Raw genomic sequence first — 15098 nt, 5'->3', positions numbered from 1 at the left:
GGACTCTTGAAGCCAACAGGGAAACCTCTGTGCTGCATTCCCTGTTGGCAGTCATGACAGTACTTTGCACTGCAGTAGAACACCTTGTGACCATCTTTATGTGACAAAGGCAAAGATAGAGAAAACTTCAGTCTCTGTGGAAATGCAGTATGCCTACTACAGTGGGGAAAAGCCCAATTCCAAACCATCTGCAATGGAAATAAAATACCAGATGTCTCTTTGCTATTGGTAGGTGTCCTGTAGAAGACAGGCCTACACGGGATCTCCGAATAGGCCCACATATTTTGGAATTTTTAAATAATATACCAGAGAAGCAAGTACAAAAGGAGGATTTCTTCATACATTGGTTAGAGAGTCTCACAGTTTCTTGCAATCTAAAAACTGATTTAAGAATTGTTTAATTGATCGATGTATTTATCTATTGACTGGTTCATTTATCACACAACATCATTAGGCAGGAGCCATGAACCTTGCCCTGAGCTAAGCACTACATGAAGTTACAAAACTTCATTTCAGGAAGACATAGAAGTATCTGATGTTCTGGGTCTAAATGTGGCTAGGACACATCCACCTGCAGCAACCAAATTTCCATTCATTAGTTCAACAGTGATAAGGTAGAATAAAGTAACTCGAATATGTTTTAAGCTTCTCTAACGCCTTCCGAAACTGTATGCATAGTCTTTTCTGTTAGGATTCTCTGCATGGATAGAAGGATATTTTGTGTCTCTACAGCAGTGCAGACTCCCAAATAAACTTTCACAAGTTACCTCATTTAAATCTTTCAAACTTCTCTTAAGTAGCCTTGCAGAGTGAATATTGTTTATCATATTTGAGTTTAAGGGACTTACTGATGTTTACCCAGTTCTTGAGGCAACCAGTCATTGAGGCAAGCAGTATAACAGAAATAAAACATGTACTTTGGGCTCAAACTGTCCTGAATTTGAATTCTGTGTTTGCATTTATAACTAGGGCAGCTTGGACAAATTACTCAGCCTCCTTGAGTCTCAGCTTTCTTGTTTGCTAAATAAGAATAATGTCCATTGCAATGAGTTGTTATGAGGATTAAATGAGACAGGTTCTCAGTTTTCTCACTATAGGCTCAGTGTTAGAGGTTAAATTGTGTCACCTTCAAAATTCTTATATAGAAGTTCTAACTCATGTACCACAGAATGTGGGCTTCTTTGGAAATAAGGTTATTACAAATGTAATTAGTTAAGATGAGGTCATTAGAGTGGGCCTTAATCCCATAAGACTGGTGTCCTTAAAGGGGAAATGTAGACACAGAGGCATACATACAGGGAGAACACCATGTGAAGATGATGATGCACGGCAGGCTAAGCCCCTTGGAGATGCAGGGCAGGCTTTGCCCAGGAAAGAATTCAAGGGTGAGCTCTGGTGGTGGTAGACAGCAACTTTTATTGAAGTGGCAGTAGAGAGTATCAGCAGAGGTACTGCTCCCTGCAGAGCAGGGCTACCCCATAGGCAATGTGCCCCAAGTAGCAGCTCAGAGGCAGTTCTTCAGGCATATTTATATCTACTTCTAATTATATGCAAAATAAGAGGAAGATTATGCAGAAATTTCTAGAAAAAGGGTGGTAGCTTCTGAGTCATCAGGTCGTTGTCATGGAAAAGAATGGTAACTTCCAGGTGTTGCCATGGCAATGGTAAACTGACATGTCACACTGGTGGGTGTGTCTTACAGAAAGCTGCTTCCACTCCATACCTGTTTTCAAAACTAGTCTTCAATTTGGTCCAGTGTCCAAGCCCTGCCTCCAGAGTCAGATCTTTCCTCCTGAGTTGTTCCTACCTCCTACCTCAAAGGCAAAGATTGAGGTGATGATTCATAAGCCAAGGAATGCCAAGGATTGCTGGCAAACCACCGGAAGCTAGGCAAGAGGACTAGAACAGATTTTCTCACAGCCCTCAGAATCAGCCAACCCCTGACCAAGCTTTGATCTTGGACTTCTGGCCTCCAGAATTGTGCGAATACATTTCTATTACTGGAGCCATCTAGTTTGTAGTACTTTGTTGCAACAGCCCTAGCAAAAGAATACACTGAGGATTCAGTTTTCTCTCTTCAGAGTCAGTTGCTACCTGTCTTGCTTCTGAGCTTTCATACGTTTGTTACTGTTGTTCTCTCCCATGTTCTCCACAGCCTTATGGGCTTATGCTTGAATACAAAACAAAACCCAAACCCTTAGGTGTTATTTAAGTGAAGACTTGGAAAGGGATGCATCTAGCTCTTTGCCCTCCATTTGCCATTTTCCCTGGAAGTGTGGTTTTTAAAAATTATTATTTGCAAACACAAATCCTTCCTTTTCTCTCCAGTATTTTCTTAGAGAAACAAAATGCCATTGTTGAAAAAAACAGTTAAAATTTCTCCCAAGGGGCTAGGTTCTGCTTGGAGGAAGAAAGCAAATCATTTTTAATGGGGAGATATCTCACTAACATCTTTCTTCTGTTTAAAATAGATGAAGACAGTTAAAACTCTAGAGATGTAGGGGTGACAGGGAAGTGAGAGAGAGTTGAATTGTCCATATTTTTGCCTAGAGAAGATACTTCTATCTCCCAGGAAGAAGATGCGAACCTGTAAATCTGATTAATGATTGCTGCAATGTCTATTTAGCCAGCAAGTACTCAAAGTCGCAAGTCAGAAAAAAAGCACAGATATGACGAGGCATATCTAAAAGCCATTTGATAAGGACATGACTACAGGTTTAATAAGATATAAATGATTGAGTGGGTCAGATTTTATTTTGGGTATGTCAACAATTATTGCAGTAAGGATTTCCCAGACTGGAATTAATTGAAGTTGTTATTTTAACAACTTAAAAATGGAAAGTTCTTATGTTACATCTTAAAAATTCCTGAAGGCTTAATGAGAATTTTCTTCATCTGAATAAATACCATTATTTATTTATTTATTTTTGAGACAGAGTTTCACTCTGTTGCCCAGGCTGGAGTGCAGTCATGTGATCTTGGCTGACTGCAGGCTCTGCCTTCTGGGCTCAAGTGATTCTCCTGCCTCAGCCTCCCGAGTAGCTGGGATTATAGGCATGCACTGCAATACCTGGCTAATTATTGTATTTTTAGTAGAGATAGGGTGTCACCATATTGAACAGGCTGGTCTTGAACTACTGATATCAAGTGATCCACATGCCTCAGACTCCCGAAGTGCTGAGATTACAGGTGTGAGCCACTGTACCCACCCCCCATTATTGTTATATGGCCTTCTGAATGATAGTAACAGAAATAATAAAACACTACTTACTGAGCATTAATATGTGACTATGTTTGTTATCTATTGCTGAATAAAAAACCATCCCAAAGTATAGTTACTTAAAGCAACAACAAATTATTTCTCACAATCCCAAATGTTGTAGGGGCGGTTCTGTTGGTTTCACCTGAAATTGCTCTTGTGACTGCATTCAGCTGGCAGATTGACTGAGGACCAGAATCAGCTGAGGCTGTGGTCAGGGTACCTCAGTTCTCCTCCATGTGGCTAACTTGGGCTTCCTTACAGCATGGCAGTCACAAGCATTCCAAGAGGGATTATTTTAAAGGAGAAGAAACAGTCTTCTTAAGGACCAGGCTTAGAAGTCCCAGAATCATTTTCACTGATTCTGCCCATCAACACTAGGTCACACTTAAAATTTCCTCAATTGATCTCAATACTTGTTGAACATTATCTCTGGGAATAAATTTCACTAGATTCGGCTTCCATACATTCATGTATCTATATTTGTCTTTTTCTTTTTTAAGACAGTTTTGCTCTGTCACCCATGCTGGAGTGCAATGGCACAATCTCGGCTCACTGCAACCTCCACCTCCTGGGTTCAAGCGATTCTCCTGCCTCAGCCTCACAGGTAGCTGAGATTACAGGTGCCTACCACCATGCCCGTCTAATTTTGTAGTTTTTAGTAGAGACAGGGTTTCACAATGTTGGCCAGGCTGGTCTCGAACTCCTGACTTCAAGTAATCCGCCCGCCTCAGCCTCCCAAAGTGCTGGGATTACAGGCATGAGCCACTGCACCCAGCCTATTTGTCTTATTTTTAAAACGGGCAAAAACCATTTTGAGTTCTGTAATCAGGAAAGTCATTTAGAAGTACATGTAATAAGTGTGTTGTAAGTACTGCTGAATTATTAATTTCCACAGCAATAACTAAACATGCCATTTGCATCTTGCCCCAAATTTTGTAAATGTCCCCATGCAAATTTTAGAAACTAGAAGAAAAAGAAATTATCAGGCTTCCCAGATTCAAGGTGGGAGGCAATAGACTCTACTAGTTGGTGTGAGGAGCTGCATGTGTGTACCCGGTGGGAGGGATTATTGGAGACTATCTACCACAGACAGGCACTGCACTTACTGCTTTTCTTATATGCATTTTCTTATTTAATCATCACAATAACACTGTCAAATGATTACAACTGATCTTTGAACAATGTGGGTTTGAGCTCTCTTCCTTGGCACTGCCTATGCAGTTGGCAGCCATCTCCCACTTAGCATCAGGGCCACACCCAGGCTCCTCGTGAAGCCCATGATCATCAAAACCAGGACCAAGACGTTCACCTGCCATCAGTCTGACTGATATGTCAAAATTAAGCAGAAACCCAGTGGTATTGACGACAGGGTCCATAGAAGATTTAAGGGCCAGATCTTGATGCCCAACATTGGTTATGGGAGTAACAACAACAACAACAACAAAAAAGCACATGCTGCTCAGTGGCTTCTGAAAGTTCCTGATCCACAGTGTCAAGGAACTGGAAGTGTTGTTGATGTGCAATAAATCTTACTGTGCTGAGAGCACTCAGTGTTTCCTCCAAGAACAGCACAGCTATGGTGGAAAGAACAGCCCAGGTGGCCCTCACAGTCACCAGTCCTAATGCCAGGCTGTGCAGTGGGTAAAATGAACAGACAGCTCATGTCTACATTTTATTTGTGTTTAAATACAACCATAAGAACTGGAAACAAACAAACACAGGTTTGAACTTTGTGGGTCCACTTATGTGTGGATTTTCTTCTGCCTCTGCCACCCCTGAGACAGCAAGATCAAGTCCTTCTTTGTTTCTTCCTCCTCAGCCTACTAGGCATGGAGATGAGCAGGATGAAGACCTTTATGATGATCCACTTTCACTTAATGAATAGTAAATATATTTTCTCTTTCTTATGATTTTCTTAATAACTTTTCTCTAGCTTACCTAAGTGTAAGAATATAGCATATAAAACATATAACACACAAAATATTGAGTGTTTATTTTACCAGGAAGCCTTCTGCTAAACAGCAGAACTATTGGTAGTTAAGTTTTGGGGAAGTCAAAAGTGATACATGAAGTTTTGACTGCACAGGGGTTGGCGCCTCTAACTCTAATGTTGTTCAAGGGTCAACTGTATGGTTTTTGCCATTTATCAGTAGAGATAGACTTGACAGGCCCTAATGTTGGTTCTAATTCCTGATGTTCAACTATAGCCAGGGCTTCTCTTAGAACAAATGAAGGTCTTGCCTTTTTGCCAATTTTGAAAGTAGAAGGAACTGCAGATTTAAAGTTAGTGAGCTGTGGGTCTGAATGTGGCCCCGTTACCTGCTAGGAGTGTTTCTTATCTTTCAGTCTAGAGTACTTCATCTGTGAAGTGAGAATGCCAGTATCTTTCTTAAAAGGTTCTGACAAGGATTAAAATATAACATATAAACTAAATATATAGGGTTGGGAAAGAGGGTCAATGGTTTTAAACATTAGCATTAGGGAACCAAATATATTTACACACTGTTCACTAGCATTCTGTTAATGATTCCTATTCATTGAGAAACAGTTTATAAAAAAAGACAAATAAGAATTGGGGGTGACTTAACCTGTTCCAGTGATCTATTTCTATGTAATAAACCACTCAGATTTTCATAGCTTAAACCAACAGCTTATTATTTCTCGTAGATCTGTAGATTTAATGGTGATAAAAACTTCTTAACGATTTATTGTTGTGGCTTTCTTTGGAAAAGACAATCTACAATAAAATCCTGTCTAGATTCCTCATGATTAATATCTAAAGGTGGTGTTTTCTATGAGCCCCTCCCTGTTGTCTCACTATAGTTATTTTGGCAGATTCTATCACCTGTTATATCTTTAACTAGGAAAACCTTTTGAGAATCCAAAGGGGTCCTGTGTCCCTGTATCACAGTGACCAATCTCTTTCAGAAGCTGAAAAACATCTACAGAAAAGATTGACCAATGGACTTCTGCTTCAAAAATCTGCCCTGACTCTGTGTGTGTGTCCTTAGTAACAGCTCTTAGCCTCCCTGAACTTCAGCTTGTTTCTCTGGAAAACTGGGGTAGGAGGGTGGACTGGAAGGGTCCACCCTTCCAGTGCTTTCCATAGCTGATATTCTATGATTTTAAAAAAGTAATTTGGCACTACATAAGGCCGAAATATTTCATAATCTAATTATTGCAGAATCCTTAAAGGTTAAGAAAATGTATACCGGAAGCCGTACTGTAACACAGAAACCCGCCATCAGTGTAAAATGGTGTCTTGGGTTTGTATAGCACTCGAATAACTGCAATTGGTGCTATTTTTAAAATTTTTAAAAATCACCTTTCTCACGTTGAATATACTATTTTAGTTTGATAAAAATATCCCAGTAGTATTTATTAAATAAAATCATTTACAATGGTTTCTTTCTAATTCTAAAAGCTTCATTCTATGTTAAAGTTTGACTTACATCTCGAGACCTTAAAAAATACAGAAGTATACTCAGTTTTATAGAATAGAGGGTAAGAATTAGAGAATTATCTCTTTTGCATTACAAGCCATTTTGTAGAAAGAAAAATAAAGAGCCAGAGAAAGACATTTTATTAGGAACATTAGGCCGGGTGCAGTGGCTCATGCCTGTAATCCTAGCACTTTAGGTGACTGAGGCAGGTGGATCACTTGAGCCCAGGAGTTTGAGACCAGTCTGGGCAACATGGCGAGCCCCGTCTCTACTAAAAATACAAAAATTAGCTGGGTGTGGTGGTGGTGCACATCTGCAGTCCCAGCTACTTGGGAGGCTGAGACGGATCACCTGGGCCTGGAAAGTCGAGGCTGCAATGAGCCATGATCACACCACTGTATTCCAGCCTGGGTGACAGGGAGACCCTGTATCAAAAAAAAAAAAAAAAAAAAGGAAAGAAAGAAACATTTTCGCGTTGAGTGTTTCTCAACACAATTCTCTTGAGTGTTTCTAGGAGAGAATGACCACAATAACGAGGAGCTTAGAAATTACAGTAAATGAATAGTTAAAGGAACTAGAATGTTAGGTTGGAGAATTTGGGGGACTACACTAATTGTCATCAAACATTTAGAAGATGTCATCTGCTGAGAAAGGCATTTTGGGAAGCTCCACTTGATAGAACTAAGAAGTTACTAAACTTAATAAAAAGACTTCAGTTCAATGTAAGGCATTTTCTAATAATTATAGCCCCTTTTTCAGGACTACTGCCCTTGAAATGGTAGTGTTTTTGTCACTAGAAAAGTTTAAACAGAAGCCAGATGGTCCCTTGGAGCCATGTAAAGGCCAGGAACAGATAGTGCACAAAAGAGGAAATATAAATAATTCATAAGCTTATGGAAAAATGTTCAACCACACTGGTAGTTAGAGAAATGCAAATTCAAACTTTGATAAGATACCACTTTTTATTTATGAAACTGGTGAAGTTAAGAAAAATAATATTCAAGTTTGATGGAGATTTGATGAGCCTCAGTCTCCAATGTGGTGGGTGAGAATATAAATTTGTTCAGAATTTCCAAAAAGCAGTTTAACAACATGTATCCAAAACTTAAAAAATGTTTAAACCACACTATATGGATATTTGGCCATATTAAAGAATAATTATTAATTATTAGATGTAATTAGGGTATCACAAAGAAAAAAATGAAAAGCATTTTCATATTTTAGAACTATGTATTAAAGTATTTACAGATAAAATAACGATGTCTAGAATTTGCTTCAAAATTATCCATTGGAGATTGGTTGGGCCTGCATGGAGTGCAGATGGAAAGTGACTACTTGTACTGTATACTGATCACTTTTGATGCTGGGGAATAGGTACATTCTCTCCGTTTTTTATGTGTGTAAAATTTCCATAAAATGCAAAGATAGCAATAACAAAATGCCACTTCACATCCTCTGACCTAAATAATTTTCCATTTAGGAGTATATCCTGATGAGGTAATCTGAATGGCATACAAAGCTTTATGCACAAAGATAATTTCTGAGTGTCCCCAGGCTCGCTATTCTGCAGTGTCGCTCACCTGTGTAAACCATTCAGTGGCATCCCATTGCTGTCAGGGTTAAATCCAGAAACTTAAACCTACTTGCAAGCCCCTCTGACCTCTGCTAACCTCAACTTGCCAGGTGTCCCAAAGCACTCTATGACCCACAACTTTGGCCTTCTTTTAAGAAATACCTTTCATGCCCTCCACCCTCCTTTTGGTCAACTCCTACTCCTACTCAGAATCCAGGTTAATGCTGCTGCTTTAGGGAGGCATTTCTGTATCCCCAGATAGACTAGATCCTCCTACTACATGCTCTCAAGGTATCATATACATCCCTCTTGCAGCCCTTTTCTTAATTCTATTTAAGTAGCGAAACAGATAATTATATAATTAGTTGCCCATTGACTGCCCATTCCCATCAGTGACCTCCACTCTCTTATTCACAGCTGTATCTTCCATAATTCCCATATATAGCAGGAATTTAATAAATATGGGTTGGACTAATTAACTAATAAAAGTAATCTAAACACAATTCACCCAGCCAAACCTTGTGATTACTGAACTGTCCTCCTTGGTCATATTTCTGAGTGTTAAAATGGGATGGCAGATTTTTAGCTTTCCAAAGGCTATGGTACAATGCAATGCTTTAAGGAGGGGTGCCTTTTGTTCTTTTCTCCACCTTAGACTTTTGGTAGTAAATACATTTTAGAACTAGTGGGTGCTTCCTTTGCTTTATGAGAAACCACATCTCAAACTGTTATTGAATGGAAACCACGTTTATTCTATGGCTAGGACCACTTTGCACAGTGGAGCTGAATAGAGAGAATAGAGAAGAATTCCAAGATGCCAATATCTTGTCAGGCAGTAACTGCCTGAGAGGGTGACACGGATTGGCTCTGTGTCCCCAGCCAAATCTCATGCTGAGTTGTAATTCCCTGTGTCGGGAGACAGACCCGGTGGGAGGTGATTGGATCATGGGGGCGAATTTTCCCCCTTGCTGTTCTCATGAGAGTGAATGAGTTCTCCTGAGAACTGGTTGTTTGAAAGTGGGCAGCACCTCCTCCCTCACTCTCTTTCTCCTGCCATCAGGTGAAGACCAGGCTTTCCTCCCCTTTGCCTTCCACCATGATTGTAAGTTTCCTGAGGCCTCCCCAGCCATGCTTCCTGTACAGCCTGCAAACTGTGAGTCAATTGAACCTCTTTCTTCATAAATTACCTACTCTCAGATAGTTCTTTATAGCAGTGTAAGAACAGACTAACACAGAGGGTCCAGTGATTAGGAGTAAAAAAGGGAGAACTCCAAGATGCACAGCGTGAATCTGGCTTTAATTCTATTAGCTCAGGAATATTCATTCTAGGGACAGCTGCATTCTCTTGGCTTCTGGTCTAAGGTAATGATGTCAAAAACTGTAATCAAGGAGAAATGTTCTTGTTAATTAGGTAATGAATGGGACTTTGCTATGCTCTGTATTAAATTACTTTAATATCCAGAGCAAAAGAGGCTTATTTCTGGCAAGCTCACTTTCAGAATCTAGACAATGGAAATAAGAGGCAATAGAAAAAATGTCCTCTAAACTTTACTGCAATTCTTGGTGGTTCACATGGGATGCTGGCTCATTTTTTAAGGAGCCCAGCCCCTCGATCCAGGTTTGTCTGATTGTTTCTCACAGTTAGATTCAGATTAAACATTTTTTTTTGGTAGGAATTCTATATAGAAGATGGCAGGAAACACATGATACCACTTTGTAATCTACTCCCATCCCTCACCCCACTCCACGCACACTTTAAAATAAAGGACACTCAAGCAACCTTCTAAGACTAAGCCTTTGAGAATCCACACACCCTTCTTTATTTTCAGCTGAAGATTGTATTTAAGTCTGAATTCAGAGCCACTTCCTTGTGTTACTTATTCTCTGAGTTTCTCATATATATATACATATATATATATAGAGAGAGACAGATAGATAGATGATAGATAGATAGAAAGATATGAATGTACATAAATGTTCATATTTCTTTTTTGTTAGTCTGTATTTTTTTTACAAGGGACTCAGTTGAGAACCTAGAAGGGTAGAAGGGTAGAAGATTTTTCCTTCCCTACAAACCAAATGGTGGCTTTTTAGTCTTTTATATTCTGACCAGGCCAGACACTCAAAGGTTTTGTTTATTTCTGAATAAACAAAAATCTGGGCTCACCATTGAGTTGGCTTTTTCAAATAACTTCCATAAACTTTGGATTTAGACCTTGGACATGCTCACCATAAAGACCCCACGGTACTTTTAAAGACCTTCCTGAAGACAGAGATTATCATTTGTTATGAAGAATTGCCCAAGTGTTGCACATAGGGAAACATGATGCAAGGAAAGACAAATACATAAACAAATAGACATTCTCAATATTGAGCAGCTTTCTTGTTTAACAGAGTGATGTTATTGCTTTCACTCATTCATTCATTCAAACAAGTGGTTATTGAGCCAAGCACTGTTCTAAGTGCTGGGTTATACCTGTGAACTAAACTAACAAACCATCATTTTCTTCCTACTGTAACAAAAAGATTTGTCTCTTTTTTTTTTAAAGTAAATGTTTGTGGCAGATTAAAAGATGTTTCCTCCTGAAAACGCATCCTTGCTATTTCTGTGCTTACGGAGATAAATAAGCACTTAGAAAATCACTCTTGAGAGGATATGCCCGGAAGTTGATGCTGGTTATCTGTTTTCCATGGGAAGGCCCTGCTTTCAGTGTTTCTACTTGTGTGACTGGCATTTTTCTCTGTTTTCCATGTGTTACCATGTTTTTATGTAACCACAAACTTGTATTCATTTTGCTACCTGAACAACGGAAATCCTGTCTCTTAAGAGCTCTGCTGTAGGTGAGGTTTCCCAGGGCCCAGGTGCACTCATCCTGAGTAGTGTGGAGGAAAGGAAAACTCCGGCATTCATGGGGGCGGGAGAACAAGAGTCGGCTTGTTTTTTTATTTTTATTTTTTTAAAAATATCTTTAGCTTTGTCTGTATTAAACAACTGAAGGCATGAAGATACCCTAGTTTAGTTACAAATTTACTTATTTTCTGAGCAAATTCTAGTATGCAGTAAGGAGAGAGGGTGTAACCACATTCCTCCCTGGAGTTCCATTTAGCCTCCCTGGGACCCCATGGGAAAGAGTCAGTAGAGACAAAAGGAGAGTTATAAGGGGCTCAGCTGAGCATGTCTGGAGAAATTTCAAGTATGTGTCCCTATCAGACACAAAGGGGAGTCAGCATGAAAAGAGAGGAGTCAGCTTGGAGATCATTTATTTAAACTGTTATCTGATCTTTGAAGATCTCTCATTCAACAAGTGTGCACGGAGGAGCCACATCGAGCCCCTGCACTGTGCTTGCCCCGGTGTACCGTGCTAAAGCACGTGCCCTGCTCTAACCGAAACTTGCATTCCAGTAAAGGAGAGCCAGCCAGGGAGCAGTCTCTTTTTGTCTGGAAATTTCGAAAGTTGAAAAGAGGGAGAATAAATATTGTTCTAACCTCCAACTACTTGCTTTCTTTTTTTCCTTTTTTTGGCAGGATCTCACTCTGTCACCCAGAGTGGAGTGCAGCGGCACAATCAAAGCAATCCTCCTGCCTCAGCCTCCAAAGTAGTTGGAGGGTGCACTACAGGTGCACCCACCACACCCGGCTAATGTTTTTTGTTTTTTGTAGAGATGGAGTCTCCCTATGTCACCAGGCTGGTCTTGAAGTCCTAGGCTCAGGCAATCATCCCCCCTTGGCTTCCCACAGTGCTGGGATTAAGGCGTGAGCCACTTGACCCAGCTGAATTATTAAATGAATTTAAACCAAACCACTAATCAAAAGCTGGCTACTAATTTTTTTTTGTTTTTTTTTTTGCATTTTAGGCAACTACAATTTGCCATGAGACTTCTAATGTTGGGTTCCTACATAAGAACAAATGCTTCCCCATCCATCAGCAATAGCTATGAGAATCTCAGACTTATTTTTTCTCTTTTTATGGGCAGATGAAGCAGCTCTCCTGTTTTATTTTTACTTTTCCATACTCACCAACACCTAAGTTCTCTTGGTATCTTTGAATATTTGGAAGTTTCTCATGCATGTACTAACTTATTTAATCATATAGTATTTTCTTTTTATGTTGTTAAGTGGTAACTAATCCGCTTATCCAAGTCCCTTATCAGAAAAACTATTACTGGGCTGATGACCAGGAAATAATAGTTAGGTTCTACATGTATTATTTTATCATAATACCATAAAAGAATCAAAGTTAGATCTGTGTGTAGAATGGAACTTAAGAGGGCTGGTGTTGTAGGGATTTTTAAAAAATGCTTGAAAAGCAGAATCACATTAAAAACAGCACGTCATAGCATGGGGGATCCTCTCTGCAATGGCATGGCATCAAATCAAACCAAGAATGGCACCACTTACAGGGCACTTGTCATGTGTCAGGCCTAGAACTAAACACTGTCTATGCATCCTTTCTTTGAACTCTTACAAAAATCCTGCTTAGCATTCCCATTTTACACAGGAAGAAACTGAAACTCAGAGAGGAAGCACAGCCCACGGATACATTGCTGTTAGTAAATGGGGAGTAAAGGCTTTCTGGCTCCAAAGCCTGTAGCCACTCCTAGTCACTATGAAATGTTGAGGTTATTTTCATTTTCATTCATTGAAGGAATTAGACCTTTTACAGAAAAGCAGTACAGCTCATCCATTGCCCACTTCTCAACCCTGGGTATTCCATGAAGAAACTCACTTTTTATTGGCATTAGTGAAATGCCACACAGCAATAATAGTTGAAAATCTTTAGTTCAAGGAAAAATTAAATAAAAGAATACCTGAAGTAAATGAAGCATGATAATGATGATGATGATAGTAATGCCTACTTGTACTTAAAACATATAGTCAACAAAGAAAAACATATACAGGTATTTGCAAATATTGTCATTCATCACATTACAATAGCTACAATATGACATTTAGAGTTTGGCTATGCCTGGAAAATTTTTTATTAAAAACATGCGATCAAGATGGCAAATATTAATGTTGTTGCTATTAAAAAGTTATTTCAAATTAATAAAAGCATAATTATCTTAATAGAAGGGTAAAGGACATGAACATTTTAAAGCAGAAATAATACATAACTAATAAAGCCATGAAAATGGCTAACGTGGAAGATAATCAAATAAATGCAAATTAAAATCTACATCTCTACACCCTATTTTCCCTCTCAAATTGGCAATGATGGAAAAAAACGATAACATAACAGCTTGTGAGAGTGTGATGAAGCGAGACTGATATAATTCTGGTGGGAAAGAAATGGTTATGCTTTTTCTAGAGAGTAATCTGAAAATATGTTTTGCTAGCCCTAAAAATGTAGCATCTACATCATTAGACACTGAAATATGATTTTAAAATAATATTTAACAACATGATAAAACATAATACTAAGTAAAAAAATTACATTGCAAAATGATGATCAGTTGTGTAATGAAAACACTTTACATAAATATGTGGAAAACAGATTAGAACAGAGACCAAAAATGTTAGAGGGATTGTCCACAGGTGATGGGATGATAATTCCTAAGGTCTGGCTTCCTCTCCCAGGCTCCAGTTTTCCCAGCCTGATTGCTCCTTTGACATCCTGATCTAAGGAACCCTTGCTTTTCCACCTTCTTTTCCCTCCATCTGTCAGTAGGCATAAGTAGTCCCAACTTGAAAAACTTGACTATAAAGCCCCTCTGGTCATAGTTTTACGTTCTTTTTGCCCTTGAATCTCAAACTTGTTCTTAAATAACTTTCCTATTAAAAAACTTTATAATCAATACATGGTTACTTTTTAAAGTTGAAATTACATGTTTTAAAAAAGATATTGCATGTTCTTTTTAATTTCCTTAGCTTGTCTGCCCCCAGGTGACGGAAGGACCGCACTTTATCTCCTCACATCCACCACAGTCTACGTAAGGGAAACCTTGCTTTCCACAAATTGCCTTCTCCAGCCCTGCCCTTTCTCAATCAAAACAATGGTTCCTAAGGCTAAAGGCATCCTTCAGCCTCAGGGAGAAAAAAAGAAGCCAGGAAATTAAGTAATAATCATATAACTTAGAGATGAGTGCAGTAAACAAATATATAACTTTCTGGGATTATTCTGTTATAGCTGAGCCCCTTGGAAAACTGGTGTTCAGTCACTGTCTCCTGAAGATTATTTGCTTAACCAAACCTTAATCAAGCTCCTGAAGCTTCTCCTAGGCCCATCTGTGTATTTCCATGTAAAACTCAGTTTTAGCAAAGAGCCCTGCTAAGTCAGTTTAGCAAGGCCTGCCCCCGCCCCCCAGTCCCCTGCACCGCCCAATATCTGATCACCCTTGGTATCTGATGGGTTCCTCATCCTCCACCATCCCCCAGGTGATGCCCGGTCACTCTGGTCTGACTTCAGCAAGAATCCTTTTAAGTTGGTTTAGTCAGAATCCCTCTGATGTTTCTTCTTAGTAATTTCCCATCCACTGACCCCCATCCTGCTCCGTGGCTATAAATTTCCACTTGCCCATGCTGTACTTGGAGTTGAGACCAATGTCTCTCCCTTCCTGCAAGACTCCATTGTAGAGGTGCCTGAATAAAGTCTCTCAAAATGGTCCTGAATAAAGTCTTCCCTACCATCTTGAATAAGTATCATTGAGAAATTTTTTAGTTAACAATCGCTTTCCTCATCTCTTCACTCCTTAATCTTCAGAGACTGGGCTTCTCCCCACACATTCCTGGCGAAGATCAAAAATTATACCCTGGGCCTGGCACAGTGGCTCACGCCTGTAATCCCAGCACTTTGGGAGGCTAAGGCGGGTAAATCACATG

General features: G+C 39.4%; 1 long non-coding RNA gene across 1 annotated transcript; it reads left to right on the top strand.

Annotated features, from left to right (window-relative positions):
* Positions 1-1763: 1763 nt before the first annotated feature.
* On the top strand, positions 1764-15083 carry LOC129466360 (uncharacterized). Its single transcript, XR_008652134.2, has 3 exons — positions 1764-1980; positions 9339-9431; positions 14980-15083. It is a non-coding gene; the product is annotated as an uncharacterized lncRNA (long non-coding RNA).
* The last annotated feature ends 15 nt before the right edge of the window (positions 15084-15098 follow it).

Source organism: Symphalangus syndactylus, chromosome 17 (assembly GCF_028878055.3).
Source record: "Symphalangus syndactylus isolate Jambi chromosome 17, NHGRI_mSymSyn1-v2.1_pri, whole genome shotgun sequence".
NCBI classification, from domain to species: Eukaryota; Metazoa; Chordata; class Mammalia; order Primates; family Hylobatidae; genus Symphalangus; species Symphalangus syndactylus.
The sequence above is the reverse complement of the archived record's forward strand: the minus strand, read 5'-3'. Positions and strand labels throughout refer to the sequence as shown.